The sequence below is a fragment of the Pezoporus wallicus genome, unplaced genomic scaffold, assembly GCF_028554395.1.
Source record: "Pezoporus wallicus isolate ANWC-B61680 ecotype Strahan unplaced genomic scaffold, APGP_CSIRO_Pwel_v1 contig_8047, whole genome shotgun sequence".
Taxonomy (NCBI): domain Eukaryota; kingdom Metazoa; phylum Chordata; class Aves; order Psittaciformes; family Psittacidae; genus Pezoporus; species Pezoporus wallicus.
In genome coordinates, this window is record NW_026639548.1 from 1589638 (window position 1) to 1616420 (window position 26783).

Genomic DNA, 26783 nt, shown 5'->3' on the forward strand with positions numbered 1-26783 from the left:
TCAGTGATGACTGGAAGGTGTATTTCAGAAGAGCGCCCCATTTGTGCAGATACTTAAAGTGCAGCTCTCATATACCAGAAACTGCCCCATGTCCCATGTTTCTGTGCTCAGAGCACAGGAGGCTGGGAAGTGGGGAGTCCACAGCCTGGCCATGCCAGCATTTGCTGCAATCCGAGTTCATAAGCAGCTCCTCGTGTTCTCACATCTGAAGCCCAGCAGTGTGCACGGGTCAATGTTTCAGGGTCTGGGTGCACTGTGCTGCTGGATGTGAGCAGCAGAAGAGTAGGGGGGAAGGTGCAAGACCAAGTGAGAGAGAAGGTGCACAGACACCCACGTGCAAGAACAAGATGGGACTGTCCAACACACGAGCCAGACAGCATCCATTCCAGGTCTGACTTCTCTTTTCTCCTGTACATCTTTATTACAAAGAAGTGTTGCTAGATGAAAATTTGGAGCTTGAGGCCAAAATCAAAATAGAAAGAACAAGATAAGCTCCCAGAGACTCTGACTGAAAATGGCGGTTTATCTTCCCTTTATTGGTACCTCACCTGTCTCTCAGTGATACTATCCACACAAGTGTTACAGCGCTGCTCCTGTTGCACTGCATTCTTATAACACAACTTGCTTCCTCCTGCCAGCTACTCATTACGGCTTACCCCAGCACAGCCCTCTGTTCTTGCAGTTCTAGTCAGAAGGCAAATTAGTCACAGCCTGATGGGGGAGTGCTAAATTTTTCATTACAATCTTTCTCCGGAGGTTTGGTGTTTAATAATTTGTACTGTATAAAATTTCACATATGGGAAAACACGGCACCACACAGCCTCTCCAGATGCCTTTTTTTTTCCTTCCTTGCTGCTAATCATGTGAGCCCCCCAGCTACGGGAGTGGATTTAGGGCATAATTAAAGCTTTAGACTTTAATAGTAATAAGGGTAAAGCTCAGTTTTATTTTGGAGAAGAACACACCACATTTGTAAATTCCCATTTCACTGAGGATCAATTTTCAAACAGGCTTTGTACCCAGGCTGCTTTGTTCCTGATATACCATGGAAATATAAACCATGTAAGCAGCTCGGGGTACTATGAAAGATGCACACCCCTGCTTAGCTGCTGTGAAGGCTCTTTAATTCCTTACGATCAGTCCAAGAGCAGCGGTGGCTGTGCTGGGGACATCTGTAAGAGAGCCTTGACATCATCTGCTCTGGTTTTCATCACGTCATTTGGCAGGGGAGTCTCTCACATTGGATACATGAACTTCAAATCTCTGCAAGTTTTAACTGCAGCCCTAAGTAGAACTGAAGTGATTTAACTTTGCTGCTGCTCTCCCAAACCTTCCCCCTCCAGCCACCACCCTTCTTCCTTCCTCACACAGCCCAGAAACCGCAGAGCTGCTGTCACACGTGGGAATGCAGAGCCTTCTCCCATCTTCCCACAAAACTGCTTTCTTCCCACATTTCTGACGAGAAGAACAACCTGATGAGAAGACAACCAATCCACTTTTGGGATTATCTACAGCTGTGTGCAGAGGACCAGCACAAGGTTTACATACTAAGACATCCAAAAGCCTTACTGTAAAGACTTAAGTGGAACCTAACTAGGGGACAGGTTCTGCAGTAGGTACTTCACGGCAAAGATGTAGTCATATACTGTAGACTACTTACTGCTGTTAGCTACCAAGTGCCATACCATTCCTCATCTCCAGACATCTTCCCCAGATCTTACAGATCTCACTTATCTTCTCAGGAACACGCCGAGAACTCAGTAAGACACACTGCTGCAGAGCATGACAGACAAGAAGGGTAAGTGAAAGGGAAGAAGGGGTGAGGGCAGAAAGGCAGGAGACAGATTCCCTGCATGGTTGAGACAGGAATAGTTATGCAATGGTCAGCATTCTGAGGACTAGTTTTAATTACCTGATGAACTTCCAACCCAGCCCATTCTATGACTCTGGAGTACAGTTCCCTTAAAGAAAAAAGCACCCCAGGGACTATATTCCCAGCATGAAAACTTGCAACATCAAGTCCTTTCCCTCTTCTCCTAAACATGCCCCTAAATAAATTGAGGAAACACACACAGAGTAGGACCATGCTCACCCTTCACAATATGGTTTTAATTCAACCCAAGTCTCTCCCATCTGCTCAAGAGACCCACAGATGCCTTAAAATGAAGTGCTTTGGTGTTATGATGGATTTCTGATTTCCCACGGAGAAATCGGGTGATAAAGAGCAAGTCTGAATGAGTGTGGTTCTAATTTACGGTATTCTTTGACAAATCTCACGGTTCAACACAAAGGAAGAGATTCCAGTTTTGCCATTAAATGTTTCTGTGTCCCTGTGTCGTGGTTGAAAGCCAGGTTTTACTGCACCAATCTGCAGCAATACTAGGTGGGGTAAAATAAAACTGTTACCATGGATAAGCAGCTACTCGGAGCCTGCAGTACACTGGCAAATGCATCAAATGACCTAGAACTGAGCAATAATGACCTTGAAAGCAAAAGCTTATTTCTGGTTTTATCCATCTTTAATATCACAGCTTGAACTAAACCAACCATGCTTTTTAAGATCTATATTGTGTCCTTACAAATCTATTTGAGAATGCTGAAGTCTTGAAATGTTATTTGCTGATGTACAGGGCTTGTTACAGGCCAAAATTCTACTCGCTTTCTGGCTAATGTTTGTCACTTAAGTGAGTAGAAGCAATACAGGCCAGACAGCTCCCCAAACTTAGTGAACCTGCTTAGTGGCCATGAAACTATTGAGATAAAACCTATGATAGTAGTCAGATTTAAATATAAGAAAGGAATATATGTACTTAAAGGTGTTTTCTAAATGTCTTTGTTGAGATACAGTTTCTGTGGCATGTACAGGTCCTGCTGGGTGAAGACTCAGCTCTGTTATGTTTTTCACGACGTAGCTTTAGGAAGACTCGGTTACTCACAAGAGAGGCAGTGCAATGCTGCCTACTCACACAAGAAAGTGACCTTGAGGAGGTTCACTCAGCTCAATGTCTAGCAGTTACTTCCATGAAATCCCTGGGTGGGAAAATACACATATGGAGACATAATAAAGGCAAAGCCTCCATGTCAAAGAGCAGATTGCACTCTTGCCATCAGGCCATGACAGCAGTCCCTAATTCTCCAAGACATCTGCTTATCCAGCAAAAAACAAGATGGTCATCCAGCAGACAGGACAGCACAGGAATTAGCATATGTGACACAGACACAAGTTCTACCCCCCCGCTCTGACCTTAGGCATGTTCATCTGTACTCCCTCCTCCTCCCTTTTTATTTTCCTAAATACAAACCATGTACAACTGGTTTGTATTTAGGAAAATGTACATAATGTCAACACGCTCAGTTTGCGAGGCAGAGTTTATCTGTGACTGCCAAAAGCATGGTAATCTTCAGTGCAAAGTCCCATTACTCTGTCATCATGCATCTCTGCAGATAGCAGTGCTCACGTTATCCTTTGAGCAGAGAGAGGTCAAACCACTGTTGTTAAACCCGTGAGGCCTGAGAGCTAAAGGACGAGCTGCAGTATCAGTTTTTGCCAGAGGAAGCTCATCCATGTTCTGAATTGGCAGGAGAAGGATTTATATCAACTAACACCAGATAAGGAGCATGGGAAATAAATACATAAGTCAGAACTTACTAATGGGTATTATTTCTCAGATAGTAGCAAGTTAATGGTATATAGCTAGGCAACAAAGCCATCCCATCCTTGATAAAGGCATAAACACATTAAAGGAATAATCCCTGTGTGACACGAGGTTATTTGTGCATTTACAAAATCTTCACTGCTTCTGCCAGCACTGCCTTTTAAAAATCACTGTTCTGCCCTAGCTCCATCAAACCCTGCAGCCCATGATCTGCTTTTCCTTCTATATACACAAGCATGCAGAGAATCCCATTATAAATCCCTTCTGAAGAATAAATAGAAGTTTCCTGTATCAGAGACAAACCAGCAGTTTGACCTAACTTCAGTAGTTCTGGATTATTTCCAGTATCAAACTTATCTATCAATTACACCCTGAAATTGCTATGAAAACACCAAGGTCGTGCTTTGCCCCCAGGCCCTGTTTCAGAGGAGGAACTACAGGAAGCAAAGCCCTATCATCTCTGGTGCCTGAGGGTCATTTAACTTGCCCACTGAATCTGTAGGATGTTTTATTTTCCGCACATATACTGGGTATTCAGTCCTGATCCCCACAACTTAAAGATTATTTTCCTATTCAGAAGCGGCAATTCAACACTAAGAGTTAAGAACATGTCTGATGCCCATTATTGTAACAGGTCCCTTCTTTTTATCAGTTGCCTTTGAAGACAGTACAGATTACAAAGTACATCACAAGTAGCAGACTCCATTAAAAACAAGCAGTTAGAAGTTGCCATGCTATGAGCTAGAAAATTGGTAGCTCTTCTTGAACTTGAGAATAAGCAGCTAACGAAGCAAGAAATAATAATGTGACTTTATGACAGAGAATCCAGCTTGAACCAACTCCGTATTTTGTGATCTTTTTCTTCCCCTTAAGAAAATTCACACAGTAAACCCAAAGCTCTCAATAAGAAGTACCTTATCAAAACCATTTACTGGGGGATAATTTTCCATTCTTAGCCCAACACCCAACGTCCATTATCATTTCACCATTCTGGATGTGGAATCTGTGGGTATTTTGAAAAACGGATTGATCCATCTCAATTTCATAAGCATCACTTCCTCCCACAGAAAGAGTTTGGGAACTCTAATCACCTCAGAGCTCCCTGCGCAGAGAGGATAAGCAGCAGAACATAAACTATGAAAGTGGCTATTCATGAGAAAACTTTATCCAGTCTCTTAAGGACACTGAGAAAACTTGCAGTAAGATCCAAATTAGCGGTGAAAGTTCTCATGCTACAATAGCTTGTTATGCTTTTCCTGACTAGAGTTAAGGCCATAATTATCTTTCATTATAGAAACACAAAATAGAGCACAATAAGACCTCTTGAAGTGTATTTCCTCAACTTCAGTGTAACAGCACAGTTTAAAAACTGACAGTTTCCAAGGTTTGGACTCTCTCCAGATATATTCATCAGTTATTGCAAAATACGGGATTGCTTCATTACTGGCAGGCACATTTGAAAATAAACACTCTGCTTCCTTAGAAGTTCAGGAAAGCCACACTCGAGTAATAAGCCAAGGTTCACACATCAGGATACAAGTTGTCAGAGCTCTGCTTAAATCCCTGAAGTTCTAACTGCTTCAATTACAAGGAAGGACAATAATGAAAGGAGAAGCCAAAACAAGGCCCCATCCTGGAATACTGAGTATGAAATTACAATATAGAGAATTTAACAGAGCAATGGTTATTTTGAAGCACCTTTTTCTTCTGGGAAACCACAGAAGATGGTAATGTCTAAATGTGATTTAGAAAAACCCCTAATGGTTAGTGAAATGCAGGGAGGGGAAAGAGACTATTGCTCAGAAAAGTAGGGAACCTCCACTGCTGTCATCTCTGCCTACAACCCTTCCACTTCCCTGAAATCAGTATCTTGGGGTGAGACAGCTCTTGCTGGAATTTTAAGTTTCACAAACTGGTTTATCAGCCAGTAGTGACCTAACACTGAATGTGCCTCCCTCTTCCAGTGAGTAAGTTGCTAAAAACAGAACTCTGAGGCCAATTGGTAAGATTTAACGAATATGCAGACTGTTAAATGAACAGATTATGCCCCAGAGCTGCTCATTTAGGATGCTGCTGTTATAATAAAATTAGTTCAGCGTCCAATGAAAGCTCAGGACCCTGGGCTGGTGCCACCTAATTGAAGTTTACAACTTCATTGGAGATTCCTTGCATCTTATATGTTTGCTTTGTAGAGCGTAATAGCTGGTGGCCTTGACTCTAACTTAATTACAGATCAGAAAGGAAGGTTGTGTCAGCATGATAACATTTGGCTAAGCTGAAATGTCAGTTTCAGGCATATTTCACCTGTTCTCATCTTAATTTAACTGGGCTAATATGTCCTAATCACACAAAACAAATGGATCTTTAAAATAAAGATATAAAATTAAGGGCCAGGTCCTCATGTCCCTCATCGCCAGTGAAAGTCCTGGGGGTCAGCGCCACCAAGGGCCCATCAAGCAGCCCTGAACTGCAGCTGATGACAGACAACATGGTTCATCCCAATCACATGGACCCAGGAAGGCACAAAGCAAGGAGGGGAGCAAGTCGCTGGTTAAGCCTTGTGAACAGCCATGAGATTAGAGCTCGAAGACATCCTGAAGGTAGGTGGGGATGGAATGAAAGGTGACACCCTGTACCTGCCAGCACTTAAGTTGTCTTTAGGCAGTATCCCTAGTGAAGGAGAGCACATTTTATCTGGTATCTGCTGCAAGGAATGAGGAGGGAGAGGTGGGAGGGTTTCAGCACATTCTGAGGTGGTGCATACCCACGGCTTTCACATTCAGTTTTCAACACTACAACAATAACCTGATGGAAAGAGCTGATTGGCAGATGCCAAGTAAAACACTCAGAGAAGATAAAACAAAGCCATGGCAAAGTAAGACTATACAACTTTGCAGAGGATAAGACAGAGTGCGTTCACTATAAACAAAACCACCTCCACATCCCACATACACAGACACGTACTATGCAGTTGTCCATTAACACTCAGTTTGTTCCACTGATTAAAAAGAAAGTTTAATACATCTGTCGGAACACACAGACAGAATAAATACCCTTATCGTTCCATTTACTGTAAATAATACTTAAGTGCAAGTCAAATATTAGCTATATTCAGCACAGCATCATAACAAAACAGGCACTGCTAACATTATGGTCCCAAACTGTGTTATTCTTAATTAACATCTGACATATATCTGCTTTTGCAATCACCCATTACTGATTAAATGACAAAGCACAATGTCAGATGCATAATCTGATTGGTTACTACTCAGTTACCAAGGTGTTACGTTTGGAAATTGCCTGTGAATTGATTTCTTTTATTGAATTAATAAGTGTTATCATACTGTACAGAAGGTAAAATTGCTACTGAATGTGAGCGATAACATATAATTACAGAAAATCAAATCCTAATCTGCAGAGCCAAGCCAGGTGTCAACATTTTAATTGTACTTAGGGAAGCACAGAACACCAGGAAGGGGAGAAATATCTCGAGTGTAGGAAGGAAAAGATATAGTGCTTAAATACCAACTTTAGTTAGTCATGATAGCAACCTTGAGGGATGTCAACCACTCATGTATGTAGAAAGATTATACTTATTTTTCCATTTTTGACTCTGTTCCCACATGCTGGGACACCTGACTGTCATCCAGACCCAAATCTAGCTCTCAAAGAGTCTTAAGATTTGTACTTTAGGAAGAATGGTTCTGAAAAATGTTAGGTGATACAAGCTTAAAATACATCAATTATGTACTTCCCCTAATCTTTCCTTTCTTGAAAAATAAACAGCATTAAGATCCCTTCTTTCCCCAGAAAGATCAAGTCCCTCTGAGAAGTTACCACAATTTCTGCTCTAAATACTCAAACATTTTATTAATTTCACTAGCTTTACAAACTGAGTGAAAAATACCTCTTTCAAGCTGTTTCCTAGTTGCTCTCCCTGGTAGTCTGCATTCACACGCTGCACTAATGCAACTACTGGCGTCTAAATTGATGATGTTAAATTGGCATAACCCCCACGCATGGACACTCTCAAATTAGGCAGTTCCAATACATTTGATCTATATCAGCCACTGTTAAACCAATTTGAGTGCTCCTGCTAACGGAGCACACCAGTTTAAATACGTGTACTCAGAAAACGAGTGCTTAAATTGCTGCAATTTCTTTGGATTAAGGAGACCTGGGAGAGCCCCAGATTCCTCCCCACACCGCATGAGGAAGGAGCCATTCAAGCCACTGTAATCAACTTTGAAGACTTGGATTCTCACTCATTGGTGCATATCCAAAACCTTTCTGTATCATCCCCCTGTCTAGGCAACACCACACAATTCCAGGCGCCCGTATCTCCACCCCTTCCTCCTCTCTGGTGCTGCCTTCTTGCCATTAGCACCCAAGAGCCTGGCTCGTGGAGCTGCTCCTCCTGAGGGCTCAGGGTGGCTGCCCACCACCAGGCACCATCTGCCACCTTTTCCTGTTGTCAGCTGCTTTTGTTTTGGGTTCTCCCTGTGATTGTTGTCCTTTGGAAGAACGACCCGCCTAGGCACAAGATGAGGCAGCACACAGACAGGAAGCACTGAGGGCAAATGACAAAGCTTTGCTCAAAGACCACGCTGCCTCCCTACTGCACCACGAGCCAGCTACCAATTTGCAAAACATCTGTTCAAATCATGAGCTTTTTCTTTTGTTCAGGGATAAAGAGGAAGAGGTGAAGTCATCCTGTTTGTATACAGAGACAGAAGTTAAAAACCATGCTACCACCACCCAACTGGCAGGATATCTTGGCAGCAGGATGGCATATAAAATTTTTACATGAAGCTCTTTCCGAATTAATTCCTTCCAGGCTTCTGTTTTCAGGGTAATAGTGGAAGTTTCATTCTTGAATTGCAAACCACTCAGCTTAGCTGTGAGATTACCAGGCCAGTAAGCATCTTATTAACACAGTCACACAGCAAAGTAATGCAAGAGTGGCTTTGTGTCTCAAGAACTGAGTGCATCTTGCACACATACAGGGCTCAGGGGTGATGAAGAAAAACAACATCCCAGGCAGCAGGACACAGTGTGGCAAGGTGGAGTGCCTGGGCAAGCCCATCACTGCATGGAGAAAGAGCAGCACCTCTGTGGTGTGAGTGCAGCTTAACTGCAGACACTAATGCAGTTGTTGGAAAAAACACCAAATCTTATTATTGGAGTTGAAGTAACATGTTTTTAAAAGAAAATTTCTAAACCATGAGATGTATAACTTGACTCTGCAGTGATCACAGTGGGGAAAATAACTGGGAGCACTTGTTATATGCCTGAAGAATATGAATTCTGGAGAGTAGGAGGAATTAAGAGTAGCAGAAGAAGGCTAAACTATTATAATGGGAAAAGAATAGCTATATAGAAGAGAGGCCCTTTCTCAAACAATTTCTTTCTACAGTTAAAGGTAAGTACCAGGGAACATCACTGCAGGAGAGTGAAAGCCTGTATCGATTGAGATGAACTGCACCAACTTGGAGGCCTTTGCTATGACGAACATCAGCATGACCTCCATGCAGGGACTCTGGAAAATCGGCACACAGCTAATTGGGTTTCCTTTCCAGCCACTCAATTTACAGCTGCTTCCTGACCTCAACTTTCAGAGGCTTGTGGTTTAATGAGCTCAAATTCATGCTTTTTCAGAAACACAACCTGTCCAGGTACGTGCCTGGATCTCTTCTAGGTTCTGACCACTGCGATGCAGCAGCAGTTGCTTTTTGCTCCCCAGCCAACCCAGTTTTTGGAAGAACATGACAAGGACGCTGCCTCCAGCACTCCTTCACTGGAACACATCGTGCAAAAAGCACAACAGCAATGACACTGACAGAGAAGGAATAGACAGCACCATGGAGCAGCAGTGGTCTGTGTGCTGCCATATGCGAAACAGCTTCACCACAGCTCCATGAGTTTCTCCTATTCTCAGGAGACAGAGGTCGGAAACGGAGGATCTGAAATGTACCTGCTGTTTCAAAGGCATGATGTCAAATACACAGGTTTTTTGCTGTAATAAGTTCTTTGAATTCTCCTCTGCAAAACCAGAGCTATGACTATCCCAGGTCTTACTGCTCTGTGGGAGAGATTCCCGGGATGCATCTTCCTTCAATCATCTCCTGTATATTGCTGCAACCAACTTGGGCACCTACTTAATCTCTGACATTACAGCTCCTGTCAAGCAGACTGTGACCCCCTCTAGACTCCTATTATCCATTACCAAATCTTCATTTTTATTAAGCTCAGCAGAGACTCCTTTCCTTCTCCACTAGGAAGCATGAATTCTCTTGTGTCATTTATTCACAGATGATTTATACCAAGAGCCTGTCAACTACAGGAGGTACTTGCTTGGGCTTACTACACCTGCAAGTAGCTCTGTCCTTTCCGGGTCATTACTAATAAAGCACTTATCCCTCATACAAGCACAAATGCCTCCCTGTGCTCTCGCAAGTATTTATCTGAGCACATCAGAGTCCTCAGTGGATTTATCCTCACAGTGCTCCAGCAAGCTGGGCACTGGCATGATTTCTGTTACACAGATAAAGAGCAAGGCTACAAGACTGAATTCAACTCTTTGTTGTTCTGAAGAGGCTTAATCTGAATCAGGACACTGCAACTACCAGCTATTCTTCCTCCTACTCCCCACACCTGTTTCCCCATGGGACAGCAGGAAACAACTCATGGATCATCCCAAATTCTCTGCTTTATCAGCCAGCCCCACACTAGCAGAGTACTGCTGACCCACTCTGCAGGAGAGAAGGCTTCATCCTGTGACCACTTCTTGTTGTTGAAGTGCTTATGAAAGAGAATATGGAAAACCCCATGGCCCAGCCTGCATGACCCAAATCATCACCCTCCCATCCTACTCTCGGTTCACAGATGACTCATGAGATGAAGCCTCCTTCTGCTTAGCACCACTCACTACGCAGCCAGATTGCACCAACAACACTAACACAAATATATTTGTCTTGCAACTAGAGCGCCAAGACAAGCAAGGAGCAAAGCTGGGGGCCAACTGTAACACCACCGAGTTTGGCAGCCAGCCCTCTTTCCAGCTCCTTATATATTTTTGTCCCAACTTTCCACCTCGTGCTCCCTCTTTGCAGTATTTCTGGGCAGATCATAACACCCACCGAGGAGTGACAAATGGCTGCGTGGCTAAGTGCTTGCCCTCGACAAATTAAGGCATCTCCACGCTCTCTCCTCTCCCACTCTTTCCAGCGTCACTTTATCACAGGCGAGGCTGAGAAACCTGTTGCTGCTGTTCCTCTTTCAAACCCCAAAGCCAACTGGCAAACCAGAATTTAACCTTGCAGCTGCTGAACGCAGTCAGATTAATACACACTGGCCAAATAAAATATTGCTTTTAAAATGCAATTTGCGCTTGGCACACCGGGAGAATTCAGAGCAATCTGCAACACAGACCAGCTTATAACCCGATGGAGAAAGTGCTTCAGTGCCTCCAATGTACGTCTGACAGCCTTAACTCATTTTGGAAAGAGGCGGTAGAGTAGAAAGCCTTTGCACTAATCACAACTGATGTAAGAAAACTGGAAAACATTAATTGCTTCTAATCTGGTATAAAATTCTATGCATGTGCATCCTTACTTCCCAAAAATCTGAAGTCACAGCAAGATGGTGGAAAAAGTGGGGCCGTTCTGGCAAGTTATGATGACTCTTTTAGCTTAAAAATGCTCCTTATTGATCCTAAATATACCTCCAGTTTATTTCTGGCGGGGTAGGGGAAAAAAAAAGGCATAATGAAAGGCTTTTACCCGCTACTATCTTGCCTGACTCTCACACAGCTTCACACTGCTGCACCACGTGGCAGATGGATTCATCTGCACAGGTATTTACGGTCAATCTCTTGCAGACAAAATGCATATTTCCCCACCACAGTAAAAGTCCATTCAAAGCAGGCTGCTCTCACTGAAGTCCATGGGAGATATTTTTCCCTCCATCAATTTTAACAGGGTTTTCCCTCCATCAATTTAACAGGTTGGGATGGGCCTGTTGAGACAGTTTGCTTCAGGAAAATCCTCTCTTGTTGATTAGGGCTCCGCAGGAAAAAACCCCACAATGAATGGTTTATTTTTATTGATTACGCCCATTCCCCAAATAATTTGAAATTAATCCCCCAATTTCATTTCAAGCTGCTTTGCTGCTGTGCTTGGCTGCTGAAGAAGAAAAGATTCCGGGGAAAGCAACACAGGTGAATTACATTTGCTCAATGTTTTCAGCATTAAATAATCTGCACATAACTCAGGCTCACTCAAAAGGGACGCTACAACGATCTGACATAAAATATGGCTCTGCTGAGCCAGAAAAGATAAAACAGGGGTACCTTCATATTTAAAGGAGAAACAGTGAAGGATTTCATATTTTAATGAGATACAGATGCTGACCACTGAATGAATCACTCTGCCCATAATTAAAGAGTCTTCTGATGTCTGAAGACTCTTCCTGTCATGGAAACACTTGGATGCTATTTCCTCTCCATCCCGAGCCTGATTTCAGACTGAAAGAGGGGGATCCAAATGTTGATGTCACCCCAGACACCACTTACATTCTCCATTTCCCTTTTGAAGAACTTGGTATTAATTTCTGCCTATTCAGATTTGCATGTTTTTATAGGTCTTTGGGCACCCTTAATGCTAGACAGGAGACATGAAAAATCAACAATGGACTCAGGAATTTCCAGCACCATACTTCAGCATTTCATGCACAACAGCAGGGTTTAAATTAGGGTCTCACTAACATTCAAACCACGATATAATAAACTTAGAAAATTTAACTTTCAAATACACAGAGAACACAAGAATATTTTACAGTTTTGCTGATGCTTTAACTGGAACAGTCTATGGATGCAAGTGACAGAGTTACAGGAAGGAGTTGGACCTTTATTGTTATTATCCATCTGGGGCCAAAGAAGAAAAGAAAATGAAAAGCCACTTCCAGGTACACAGCCTTTCCATGAGGTGCCCCAAAGCTCAAGTCTTACCTGGTTATTTGCATGCTTAAAGAAAGCTCTTATTTTCCAACTATGTTGGAATTCTGTATTTTCATTTACTTCCCACTACAACTCCCTGGGCATGAATAAATCTCTCAGCTTTTCTGCTACAAGGTAAAAGGATGGTTTAAAATAAATAAATAAATCTCATCTTGGGTAGAAAAATCACCTGGTGCATTCCAGCTGCAGCCTCCTCAGGGAAGCTGGTGCCCATGCTTAACCAGCCTTCTGGTGGCAAGTTTCCCTAGTATCTCTCTTGACAGCCAGTATCCTCCTTGAATGGTGACGTTCCGAATGAAACATTGCACCCACCACCAGAACTGAATTCAATGAACAGAATGCCTTGTATATTTTATAGTAAACCATATTTCTATGTCCCGATGACTTATTTTTTTCCCTTATAAGAAGATGGCATTGCAGATCCAGGGAGATCTAGTGATCTGCTGTAACCCCAAAACCCTCCATGCACACTGCCTGTTAGGATTTCTGGCGGAACAAGTACCTGAACAGTTCTGGTCTTTTATAGTCGTTCATTCCTCCTTCTCTGCTGAGCATGGATAAGCTGTAACTACTCTTTTCAGACCATTTCTATCATTTCAGATCCCCCTGAATTCCTAGTCCTGTGCTTGTACCTGTCTCAGCTTAGCATGCTCTGCAAAGTGACTAAGCGTGCTCTGCAATGTCACCCAAGTATTAACGGAAGCAGTGACTACAGCGGAGCTGCAGGTCTCCAGCTCTGCCAGACACTGCTGCCTTCTCTGTGCTTAGAAACAATTTGATCATCTTTATAGTACTTTTCTGAAAGAAATTCTCTCAGCTCCTTCCTTCCTCCCGTTTTGAAAGAGAGCCCCATTAAGTTTTCTTTTCTCCACTTTTCTCAAGCCTCATTTGTCCTCCACAGATTTTCAAAGATTATCACTAATGGCACTGAAATCGCTTCAGCCAGTCTTCTAACTACCCAAAGTTGAATTCCTCCAGGCTCTGCTAACTTAAGCATTCAAACCTATTCCTCCGCTATGCCCTGATAGCGTGCTGGCTGCAGGGCTGCAGCTGACCCTCTCACGAAGAACAGAAAGGATAAAAAAGTCATTCAACACTTCTGCTTTCTCACTTGCAGCTTTTGAGAGCTTTTCTTTTACACTGAGCAGTGGACTAACTCATTCCCTGGCCAGGCTCTCGCTACAAATACATTTATAGAAACCCCTCTGGCTGCCCTTTATGTCTTTTGCCAACTGTAGCTCATTTGGACTTTGGCCCTCTCATTTTTCTTTGCATGTTCATGCTAAAATTGTTCTCAATAGGTCGACCTACTGTCCAATTTTTTTTATGTTGCTTTTGAGTTTCAGGTCATTAAAAAGCCCGTGATTTAGCTAAAGTAATCTCTTAACTACGTTTCCCATCTGTCCTCTCCATTAAGGGAGTTCATACTTGCGCCATTAAATTTGCTTCTCTAAGACACTTTCAACTCTCAAACTTCTTTTTCACTCCGAGCAGCTTGCCAAGCCCATAGCTCTGAGCTGACTGAAATCCACTTCCTTGAAACCCATCATCTTCCCCGTGCTGCTGCTCTTGCATTTTTCTTAATAATTAGCAGTCTGGCAATCCAGAAATGCTTTTATTTCAGAAAAGCTGTTCTGCCCAGGAAGAATTATTCCCTAAATTTCCCAACCAAGGACTGATTTTGACTTACAGATTAGCTTCCACATGTTCTGCTTCGGGTTCTGGACATGAATAATGGTGTACTTCAAGCACTTTGAATTAATTCCCCTGCCAAAGTCTCACAGCCAAACTTGTCCTGCTACAAAGCATCACCCCAAAACAGAGGAAAGTGCAAAGAATTAAGGGGGTGATAAATAAATCTCAGACTTTTCTGGAAGGACAGGCACATCATCCAAAGCATCTGAATCTCTAGGTTAGCATCCTTAGAAAAGGCTGCAGAATCCGCCTTGCCGCTGGCACAAGATATAATAAAGGATTTAAGTACAGGTTGTAAAATTCTGTGTTGTCCTAGATAATTTATACCTTTCCAAATGATGCTTCTCCATTCCTTAAACATGGGACATCACCCTCGAGGAGGCAGCCCTGACCCCAGTCCTTTCAACATCCTCTCTCTGTACAAGGGATACTTATATCTTACTGTTGTGCTTAGCTGCACAGTAGCAGTCAATAGGAAAGAGTGACTTACACAGAGGAGCTAAGAAAGAACAAATATTTTTATAGCAGCCCCTAATACTTCAAGTAGGGAAGGAAGACGACAGCCTGTACAAGGGAGCCATTGAAAACAGCACTGCTCCTAACATGTGCTTAGAAAGATATCTGTTATCTGGGGTTTGCCAGCTGGCTCCTGTATGCACAAGATCACACTGCCTTTAACTCTGTTTGCTCCACCATTCCCAGAAAGGCAGTCTTTGGCCTCCAGGAAAATCCCCTCTGGCTGTGTGCTGTGATTAGCTGGTCCCAACCAGCCCCGTGGGTGCCCCTCTGCACCTCCCCACACTCAGGGAGCTGGGAGCTGTCCTGAGGAGGCCTGTTCGAGAAATGCATTTCAGGTCCTCTAAATCCCCATCACCACTATCACACATTATCTCTGCAACAGCAAAACCCCCCCATGTTTTAGGTAAAATCCCCAAACAATCCTAGGGAACAGACTGTACCCTGCACTCAGAAGGAAAGGAAGTCCTCTCCCCAGGGTCCCTGCTAATCCTACTTGCAGGAATCCACCTTGCTTCCCAGCATCAAAGCTGTCAATTTAGCTAAGATCTGTGATCTTAGCAACTAGGCACCAAGCAACATGGCTGGGAAGACCAGCACCCCATCTCTAGCTCCACCAGCAGTCCTTCAGCAAAGGCAATTCTCCTATCCCCACTCCTTAAGCCCAGTTATTACCCAGTCCAGAAGAAATCTTGCTTTCCCCTTGCAGAGAAGCTGGAAATGTCAGCCACAGGATTAATATGGTATAAATCTGGTGCGAACAATGAGTTATCCACAGCCTGACCTGTATTAAGGATCCATATTACCAGCTGAATTTCTGGTAATATGGATCCTTAATACATACGTTCCCTATTGGGATGTACAGCTCCTTTTGCAAACGTTTCAAGCCCCATCTTAAAACAATTTAGGTCCTTGCTCCCATACTCTTTGGCCAAAACCCACTTCTAAGAACATCTGGACACAGTATTGCCCTCTCACAGAAATTAAGATTATAATGTTCCCTATAGAAGCAGTCTTCCTCCTTCTAATTTGCTTTTATCTAACTGCTTGTACCTCCATCAAACATTCTAAGCTGTCTGTATTAATATTTGGATTGTTGGTTTATTTTTTTCTTTCTAGTTTGTTTCCACTTACGGTGCTGCTTCTCCATTTAATACTAAATCTACAGTGACAGATCATCACCCTTCCTCCAAATTCACTAAATGGTTTAATAATATAATTTTTAGCAGAGATTTGTGGCTCACATGCACACACCCACACCCCCCACCAAGGCAAAATAAAGATGACGGCACGTTTGAACAAGGCAGCAATAAAACAGTGATAGCAATAAAGAATAAAAATGCTATATCAGGTTGCCATGGGAACCAGCATTCAAGGACTCCAGGTAAGGCTGTAAAACATGCCACTGAGCATAAAGCAGCTAAGCAGGTTAAGAGGTTATTTATTAGGCTGCAACATGTTGTGCAGTGCCCTCTGGTGAGAGCGCAAGAGACACACAAAGGGGTTCGACACCCAGGTGGAAGATGTGACGACCTGTGCCATCATCGCCCCAGAGCCCTCAGCTTGGCAGTGGCACGGACAGAAAGGAACCACGTGTGCCATGGGCAGTGCACAGAAGGTTTGGCTGCAGGCAGAGCCATGGAGAGGTGACACCAGGACACGTGTCTGTGCCAGCATTCATTGCCCTCCTGGACGAGCCAAGAGCACCACAGAGCACAAAGGAGGCTACCAAGGGCTCCGGGAAACATTTCAGACCCAGGGACCTGCTGACCCCTGGGAAGTGCTGCTTTTCCTGCTGAGGGTAATGGGACTAGCTAAGATGAAAGCTGCAGTAGGGATGATTAGGGCCAATAAGTGATCCTTGGTCACAGTATGTTTTCTTTAGGACTGAAAAGCATAATTGTTCCACATCCAGAGATTTCACTAAAATTAGCAGCAGTTCACCATGTGGCTGTAAGACCAGGCTCAGATTCCCTGAAGCCCTGGGGCACTGCATGCTACAGACCTGGCAGATGAACACAGAGAAACCACTCAACAAAGTAGGGGCCCATGTGAAAAAACCCAGAAGAGCAATTCAGTAACTCAGTTCAACTCAAGGTAAACCCACTCTAAAGTGTCCTTTCCTATATGCGACAAAAATACATAGATATCAGTGGAACGCAAGATATTCTTAAGCATCTTGACAAGACAGAACCTTTCCTACAACCACACTGCCTCTGCCCTGTACAAACCAGAGGATGCTCAAAGCACTTTGAGTGCAACATGCTCCACTGCAACCTCGCAGTGACAGTCCAAGCTCTTGTGGACCTCTGCGGCTGATGGCCATTTCTTTAACTGCAACCAGCAGACATCCATGCCTCTTTTCCAGGTACCCTTAGCATTCATTTTTGGGGAGTAGAGTAGGTTTTATAGAAACATCACAGCACACGGTTTGCTTTTTTCCCACAGGCCCTTCTGTGGGGAAATCAATAGCAAATCTAGTTAAACGATTTTGAATAAACACTGCTAACATCTTGTATGGACTCACTCCTCCAAAAGTAGAATCTAAGCTAACACCATCCTATTCCATCATCCTTCCTGTTACACCTAAAACTGTGGAAATCATAACACACAGAGAGAGTGACTTTTAAGCCTGCCAAAACCTTGTGTAACACAAGGCATTGCTGGATTAACTTTTTCTACCAGCAAAGCCAGACTATTTAACCTAATATTCAGCAGTGCTTGCAGTGCAGCTTTCCTGCTGGGACAAGGGTCACCACACATCCAGTCTGCCAGCACCACGACAGCCACTCCCAGTGCCCACAGCAGCTCTTGGGTCAGCGGAACATTTGAATTTGTCTTTCAACTGCAGAAATACTGCTGGTGGGGAGAGAGGGGGCTGCAACACGAACCCCGGCTCTCCTTGTTTTCCCCTGCACTGTTAAAGCTGTCAATTCAATTCTCCCCCCACTAAGTGGCACCAATGCACCGCAAACCACAACGAAAACATCTGTACAGACAGCTTATAAATAACTATTCCCTGGTCTGCTGCGCCTGGCCCGCAGCGGGGGGATCAACCCACGGGGCTGCCAGCCCAGCTCGCTCCGCGGGGCGGCCACAGGCGCAGTGCTTCGGGGCTGGCTCTACCCCATCAGTGTTTTCATTACATTAGCCTGGAGGAAATGCAGCTTACAGGGCCACAAGGAAGGAGGAAAAGGCAATCTTGTGTTAACTGTACACCCCAAAACCTGCTCTCGCTCAGAAAGCATGCAGGGACACCACACACATCAAAACCCCAGCAGTGCTGAGCCAAGCCCAACCCAGACTCCCTCAGTTGAACTGCATGTAACCTGCACCACAAACCAAACCCTGAATGACAAAGCAAGCATTGCCGTTGTTCTTTCAGACAGCCCTTGCGAGGCCCTTTGGCTGAGCAGAGCTGTAAGGACAGCCCCTCAGCTCCTGGCTGAAGCACCCATGGCTTCACCAGCTTTACCGGCCACACACTTGTGATAGCACAGAGCAGATACATGAGGCAGGGACAATTCCACTGTAAATCAAACCTACTGTAAGAAACCAAGTCTGGGAAAAGGTTATAAAGGCTATGCAAATCACAAACCCCATTTACGTTAACCATCATGCAAGATTAGAAAGCCAACACAGAAAAATGTCTATGAAATACCTTCTCGGCAGTGCTCTGAGAGAAGTGATAATTGACCAAAAGCATATCAAAGAACAAATTACTAAGCAAAAATGTACTTCACTCATATCAATACAAATGGGAACAACTGAGCAGTTTGGGACACCAGTTTCCCATGTCATCGCCTGCTATTAGGATGGGTGATGTCAATGGGCCCTTCTAACTGGGAAAGCCAGGCTGTACTGAGCAAAGGTCAAAGGACATCTTGCCCAAACTGGCACCTCTGGATTAACACACAAAATACCTTTAAGACAACTTATTCATGATTGCATATTATAGATATTGCAGCTCAAGTGCAACATCAAGAGGTGTGACAATCACAGAGGCAGACAAGACACTGCAAGCCTACATCTCAGAAAGGATCAAAAGATGAGCACTGAGTTCTAGAGGAGAAATACCAACTCCACGCATGAACATGGCACTGCCCTTGCGGCAGCTCTTTTCATTACTGACCTGTGGTAACCTCTGGAATTTCTACAACCATGGTTTGCCCAGCAGGTAGTGAAGGCACGGGTGACACCAGAGTGCTGTGTTGAAGAGCAGAACCTGGCAGCGAAGGAAGATGTGTCTCAGTGGCTTCACTAGCATGTGGCTCACATTTGCTTCAGCAGAATGCTGCTAGAGGAGAGCAGCCCAGCAGCACATTCCCATGCAGACCAGCCTGGCCAGACACCCAGATCCCAGTGCTGCAGGCTGACAGACACTGCGTGCCACAGGCTACACAAACTGCCTGTGGCTGATGGTCACCATACTCCAGACCAGACATACCAATCTGCCCTCCTAAATTAGCAACATGCAATGGTCGCAGAGGAATAACTTCCCTTCATCTACAACAGAGCTAAAGAGCCACAACCACCAGCTTCTGATTCCAGCAGATCTGAGCAGTTATCCCCAAGGAGACAAAAACAAGAGTCCATAGGTGCCTCCTTAATATGTTTTTAGAACTAGTAGTACGGCCATTAAACCTCCAGCGCACTGAATCCAAAACAGGGAATAGAAGAATCCCATCCTATGCTGAGCACTGGGCATCGCGTCACTGGCTATAGATGTTGACTTGCTGCTTTATGCTCCCTGCACCTTCCCCCATGCAATATCCAACAGCTGATGATGTTGTTGTTTGTAGTAGACTGAAGTAATTAAGCTTAACCTTAGTCCTGTGGGAGCCCCAGAGAAGGTTAGTGATCCACAGGCATGACATGCTGTTATTTATAGCTGATTAAGTTCTATTTATCTACATTTAAATGTTGCAGGAGATGGGAGAGATCCCAAAACACATCTGTGTCTTATTAGAAACACCAGCTGTGTGTGGTAGCTTAAAGTTTGCCTTTCTTGAGAAGTTATAAGGGAAAAAGGCAAGAAACAACCAAACCAGAATAATTCAAATTCTTCACTGTAGGAAATAAATTGGTGTGGTTTAGTCGTGAAGTTCAAATGCAAGCCTGACATCCCATGCAACTGAACTGGTTCTGGCATCAAGCTCAACCCCAAAATTAGCTCGGCCACTTTGAAACTGTTCTGAGCACTGTAATTGCATTTAAATTTTAACTTTAAGATCATTCATGTCTTAAGAGACACGAGAAAGGTGCCCAGCACGTCTTTGTACAGAGTCATAACTTCTGAGCCTCTGTGCATTTAGGAACAGCACTGTGGTTTCACTACTAGGATCATCTTTGTATATATGCTCTATTTTCACACACATACACAAAGGACGATGAGCAAACTGAGGGCTGCAGTTCTGTCACCACCCTTTCCTTCAGACAGATGTGGTGTAAAGGTCCACAGCCACAACAGTGATAGGCACTGTAATTTAAGTTCCTGCTTTTCTGGTGGTAGAGAACAGTAACTGAATTACTGGTATGTAGGAGATACAAGTATTTTCAAGAATAGCGTAACAGTAACTCAAAGTCAGGCTCTAGAGGAAGGAACACCACTGTCCTGTCACTATTAGCACGCACCAGACAAGAAGTAATGCAGAGTTTACCTCCTAATTGCCAAAGCAGCATGTTATGAAAGGTGATGTCTCCTTCTGCATGTCCTGAGTCAAACCATCCAAAAAGCAGCAAGTGGATACAGCAGGTACATCTAGGTCTTTGTAACTCTCCAAAAGGTGCTTCTCAAGAACCAGAAGAACGATCTACCATGTCTTTCCTATCCTGCTGCTTTGCATGCACACAAGCTGCACACGATTTGTGAGACAGTCTTCGGTAACTGTTCCAGCCAAGAACATCTAGCCGAGTTTCACATTCAGCATCCCTTGAAATGGAGCTGAGACTCAAAATGGAACTTTAGGGTAAAAAGTGAAACCTCGGAGTTTTACAAAGAAATCTTTCAAATGCCCCTCCAAAGCTGTGATCATATCTTGCACAGGAATCAGCGAGACTGTACCCTCAGGAGCTCTATGAAACTATGCATCTTGAAGGGAGGACACCCACAAGGACTACTTTGACCCAAGCCATTGACTGCAAACTTCTAATGGAAGATTAACCAGCTGCCAGTCACCCCACAAGAAACTAAAACTGTCATGGCAGCTCACACAGGGCTTCATTTGCAATCCTTGTGCACAGTCTGACCTGGGTGGTAAATGCCACCCAACTCTCCCTTTGCAAGCTCCAGGCTCTGACCATCCCCACATAGCTCAGTGGCCAGCAACTCCTCTTTCTTAACCAGTCCCAGCCCACATGCACTCAAGTGATGGACTGGTATTAACAGAGCGTTAAACCTCAAATTACAGTATGGCTGGATGGAGCCTGGGATATTTCCAGTTTCCCCAAGAAAGGCAGTGCTGCCAGCTCTTTGTTTTGTTGTGAGGCATGTGATAATTCAGCATCATCCTTTAAGTTCTGAAATTTGCTGGAACAAAAGAAATGTCGAGCTTTCATTAAGAGGAAAAAACAAAGTGTACAGTCTCAAGTCCTAAACACAGACTTGAAAATACAGCCCATGAGTGCCTGAATGCAATTAAGCAGCATCTAACCCAGTACTCATTAGAGTATCTGGGTTGCTGAGTAGCTTATTTGTTCATTCTTACTATTTGATTAGGTAACTCAAATACTTTGGAGTTGTATTTCTGCTGTGGTTCATCTTCTGCTTAATTGCTCTTTCACAGGCCTCCTGTATGACCCTGAGGAAATCATGCAGTCACCCTACACCTCAGTCCAGCTTTTCTAACAATAAAAGCTGATCATTTTTATTCTTCCAACTTTGACAGCCCTATTTACCCACTGTCATCTCTTCTAGGGCTAGAGATAGCTTACTCTGTGCTTCTCAAAGTCTCCAATATGAGTACCTAACTAATACAAAAATCAGCAGATCACATTGGAAACCTAATCCTTACAATCTCAACAATTAACCTGTTCCTGAACAGGAATCAGAGCCCCAACACATGTGCTGTCCCATTAAAAACTTGCCAGGTATATGCTCTCCCCCACATATGAGCAGCCTCTTAAATCTGGATTTCTCTTACCGGTGATTTAGACGATGTGTTTCAGCAGTTGCAAGCACACATGGGCGTACATTCAGTAAGTCAACTGCCAAAAGGGTTCCTCCCATATTAAAGGAAAAAATGAAGCCTTTTGGGTTAAAAACTAGGAAAATAAAACAAAACAAAACCAACAACCAAGCAAGGTCTGGTTATTCCAGAGTACCTTTTCCCCTGGTACTTTGTGTTGCAATTATTTACACATCCCCAGATAGTCAAACTGATGTGGTCCAAAGTTTTGTTGTGGACTTTGTAGAACATGTTGTGCCTGTGCCAACTAGAGTGTGTTATCAGTCTGAATGGTGGAACAGAGGATACTCTAGATTTACTACTAAATAAAAAAACAAAGAAATCAGTAAGTGGCACGAAATCAGCTCATCACAAACACCAAGTCAAAAACCCACAGCAAAATATGAAAATTCAAGCACATTACACAAAGTAAGATGTTGTAACCCCCTTGACATCTCAAAACGAGATAGTCATCTGTAGTATGCTGTTGAAGGAGGTAATGCTTCTAGGTGAGAGAACAAGCGGTGTAACGCAGCAGCTCCACTGCCAGCCAAATCAAGGAAGGTTTAACTGTGACCAGTCACAGATTATTTCAGGATTTTCTAAATACAATACACAAGATGTATCATTATCTCAGCAGATATTTCTTCCCCAGGGTTATTTCATAACATTTTAAGTTTAGCCTTTTGCTGGACAGACTGAAAACCACATCTGTAGACAAGGAATGCCTGAACACACTGCTTTACTATTAAGCCTAAAGAGCATAAGCAAAATCTAAAAGCAAACAACACTAAAAAAGGTTGTTACCATGAAAATTCATCCTGAATTTCTATTTTCTAGCCATAATCCTACAATTTCAGTATTTTCCTACTGTTCATCTGAGCGCCGTTGCTCTCAGCTTCCTCATTTCAAATTCTACTTACATGAAAAACAAATCAATTTAGATTATTTTGAAAAACTAAGCAGCAGCAGTAGCACACTGTCAGATGTGCAAGAGCTGCGGAGGGCATCATCTATTACAAGATAGGCAGAACCAAAATAAGGCCATACTGACATACCATATAAACCGCCTTCAACAAAAACACCACACTGGTTTCTGCAACCCTGCTTCTGTCCCATTCAGCACATATGTATGGGATGAGGTTTGTTATTAGCCTCTATCTAAAAAACCCCACAAAATCACAAACCCCAAAACATAACAGTCAAAACTAGGATAAGCAACAAAAAGGTACTGCTGAAAACACGGTATAGATTTTTAAAGACTGGTATTTTACACCCCATTAAATGAATTGTCATAAAGTAATAGAAGTAAAGACAGGAACCTTGTATTTTGGGAAGTACCAGGAGAATGCTACCAAGCACACTGAGCCTTGTGTGTCTTCGTAGCCTCACAGCTTCTGAAAGCCTGCATGCAGCTCAGCATCTAATTAGATCAGATGGCAAGAGGCGCAGGAGTACCTTGTTTTTCTTCTTCCTCTCAGCATTCACTTCCACTCCTCTGCACAGGTCCCTCCTCTGCACACACGCACCGTTCCCAGAAAGTGCCTCAGAAGAGGCTGCGTGTCTCAAAATAACAATGATCCAAACCAAGAGCTTAAGCACTTAAACAAAACCATGAAACACAAGAAGAAAAGGGGAGCAGAGTTAAAAAAGGTATGCAGTGGAATAGATCCAACCGTAGCTTCTGGGCAGCTCAGTGAGCCCCGAGCAAGTGCCAGCAGTTTCAAAAGAGCTGTAATCTCTAAACTGTTATCAAGGTTTTATCACACTCCAGTTCTTATCTAAAACAAACAATCACTAGAACAGCAGCTGATAAGGCATCCTGACAAGGTAATTTCAGCAATTTAAATCCACAGCTACAGCCATCATACACAGAGAATATTTTAACACTCTTTCCAGTTTAACCTCTAATCTCTTTTCCTCTGCTCTTTCCAAACACGGGGCCAATTTTTCTCTCTTACAGGCGGGTGTACTTCCTGCCATCGCCTGTGTTATGGGCAGGTGCCCTTTGAGCTCTCCCCTTTGGTGTGTGCGTCCCATCCACCAACACTGGCTTAATCAAAAGGATCATTATTTTCTCTCTGAATTCAAGTGGCCTTTTTCCCTGGCTTGACAAAGGTCCATCATTAAAAGCGGTGGCTACATCTGTCACAAGCTGCTGTGTAGGAATGGAGAGGGAAATCAAAGGCAGCAAACACGAGGCAGAATCAGCCTTGGCCCTGGTGTGACTGGGTGTAACACAATACAAATGTTATTTGTAGCCCTGTGGGATTTTCACCTAGAACATCTCACCCACAAGTCACAAAGCAGGATTGGCTCAGGAGCCTTTTAGTTCAATGTCTCCTGTTCCAAAATCATTAACTCACCAGAATATCCAGTACTTTTTTCTCCATTTTTGCTTATAACAGACTTTTTTAATCAGGCCAGACTTTGATTTATGGGACATCTGAAAAGGCTTATTCATGCTGAATGCAGCTGGCAAGTGACATCCAAAACCAAAACAAAACCAGCTACCACAACTGGACAGAAGATTCAGTCCATCTGATGCAATTTCTTCTGGAGGCGAGACTCTGCCTTGACACAATTCCTCATCATTTCTCTCCTTATGCTGGAGCAGAAAAGTGATCTTAAGCTACTAACACATTCCTGCTCTCCAAAGCTAAGCAGCAACTTGCCTATATCGCATAACGTTTATGTACATAAGTCAAGGCAGAATAGCTTTAGAATCAAAGGAGTTTACCACTGACTTTTCACTGCTCCCACGAGGCTCTTGTGCAATCACCCTGGGCACACCCAGCATCTGCAAGTGCATCAGCAACAGCAGCCAGAGCTACTAAAGCTACTCAAGAAACTAGAGGAAAGTTCCTGGAGCAAACTGCAACCGGGTCCCTTCTGCGGTGCCGTAACTGTGTCAGAGCTGTTGTCTTCATCTGGACAGAAAGTGAACAGTGCAAGCAAGAGAAACTGTTCAATTCCCCCAGGTTGAACTTACAAAATCAGGAAAGACAATTCAAGATTCCTTGGCATATGCACAGAGGGAAAAAATATCCTAACCAGATGCTGCAGAAACCAAGAAATGCCTTCACTGAGGATGGAAAATTCCTTTACACCCTAGTTCAAAAACTTTCTTCAATCAAAACTTAATGAATCAAGAGACAAAACAGATGCAAAATCCCATTTTCTTCTATAAATGATTGTGTGTGACACGTGAAATACAAACTAATTTATTTAAATTACAAGACTTAAATGTGGTTATAGAAATAATAGAGTGTCTTCAGATTTTAATCAGAAAAAAACATCTTGAGTTTCAGAAAAATCACCCAGCTCAAGTAGGAACAGAACATATAAATATAACATGGAACCTTCACTAACCCAAGAGCCATGAGTTATTACCTTTCTCTTATAGTATGAGGACTAATAGTTTCTTCATAGATTCAATGATTTGGGTTGGAAGAGACCTTCAGGCTCATCCAGTTCCAACCCCCTGCCACACGCATGGACACCTTCCACTAGAGCAGGTTGCTCCAAGCCCAAACCAATGGGGCCTTGAACACTACCAGGGACATTTTCATTCCTGAATACCTCTGATTGGGATGGTACTTGGTCTCTGGCACCAGGGAAACCCACCAGATATTAACTGATTTACTAGGTTTGAGTCTTGATGTGTCTGAACATTGCTCTGAAGGAGGCTAGCTCATGATCCAGATTGCATCTTCAACATAAAGGAAGAAAACAATCATCTAGTTCTAAACAGACGTGCAGTTTGTACCAAAATACATATCATCGTGTTCTTCCTCTGTGACTTTTGGGGGGTTTATTTGAGTTTGTATTCAAATAGACTCTGTTGCATACTTTTTGCAAGGACTGTGCTTTTCTCCTGGGTCCAACTGCTCTGCTTCAAAAACAAATGAACATCAGAGTTCAACCCATTTTGTCAACCAACCCAAGTACCCAGCAAACTGGCCTGTGAAAGCACAGTTATGATACATCCACTCAGCATTTAAAACATCCAATCCAACCTGTCATAAACTGTCACTTCAGGCATTTATGGCAGACAGTAAACACATGCTTATCAGGGAACAACTACACCCTGTGAGCTCAGCCAATGGAGCAGCATTTCTTATCAAATCAAGGGCTTATCAGGGAACCTAACAAAAATAAAGGTTACACCACATGGCCTCCTCCTCTTTACCTCTGCTCCATCGAGACCCATGACTTCAATTAAAGCTACATAGCCCAGACTTCATAGACTTGCTTCCTCCTTGTCTGCCCTTGAAAGCAAAGTCCTATCTTTAGAGCTAGGCACATGGGAACAATCCCCTACAGAACCTTGCTGAACTGGACAAAAATCCAAAGACCCAGTTTGTGCCACCAGAGGCCCTCGCCTGTGCCCACCTGCAGGGATCGATGGCCACCAGGGCAGTGTTTGCTTGCGCCAGCCCTCCCCGTGCATCTGCCTGCACCTCAGCAGCGCAATGAAGGTTGCTTGCACAAAGGGCATGAACAAGTTGCGTGAACAAGGACATTTCTGAAGCACACAGAAGCAAGTATTTTTGTTTGACCCATGCAACTATTAAAGCTCCCTTCAAAAGGCACATTTCTCCATGCAGAATGAGTTACTCCTTCTGTGGTGGTGGTTAGACTCCTGCTCTCTTACTGGCAAAGTAACAAAAGCCCCTTCAAACAGAACAGGTTGGATCCAACTTACTGCCTGTAACTTAAATTAACTTAATT

General features: G+C 43.5%; 1 protein-coding gene across 23 annotated transcripts in view; it reads right to left on the minus strand.

The window, feature by feature from the left end:
• The window catches only part of FBRSL1 (fibrosin like 1), a 533144-nt gene that overhangs the window by 314411 nt on the left and 191950 nt on the right, over positions 1–26783 (minus strand). Inside the window, exon 1 of one of the 23 annotated variants that reach the window (XM_057414895.1) lies at positions 23508–23862. The exons of 21 other annotated variants lie outside the window; for them this stretch is intronic. The gene's annotated coding sequence lies outside the window, so the exon portion shown is untranslated. Of the gene's footprint in view, positions 1–23507; positions 23863–26783 lie in introns of those variants that run through there. One more of the 23 variants, XM_057414896.1, reaches the window with a different exon arrangement.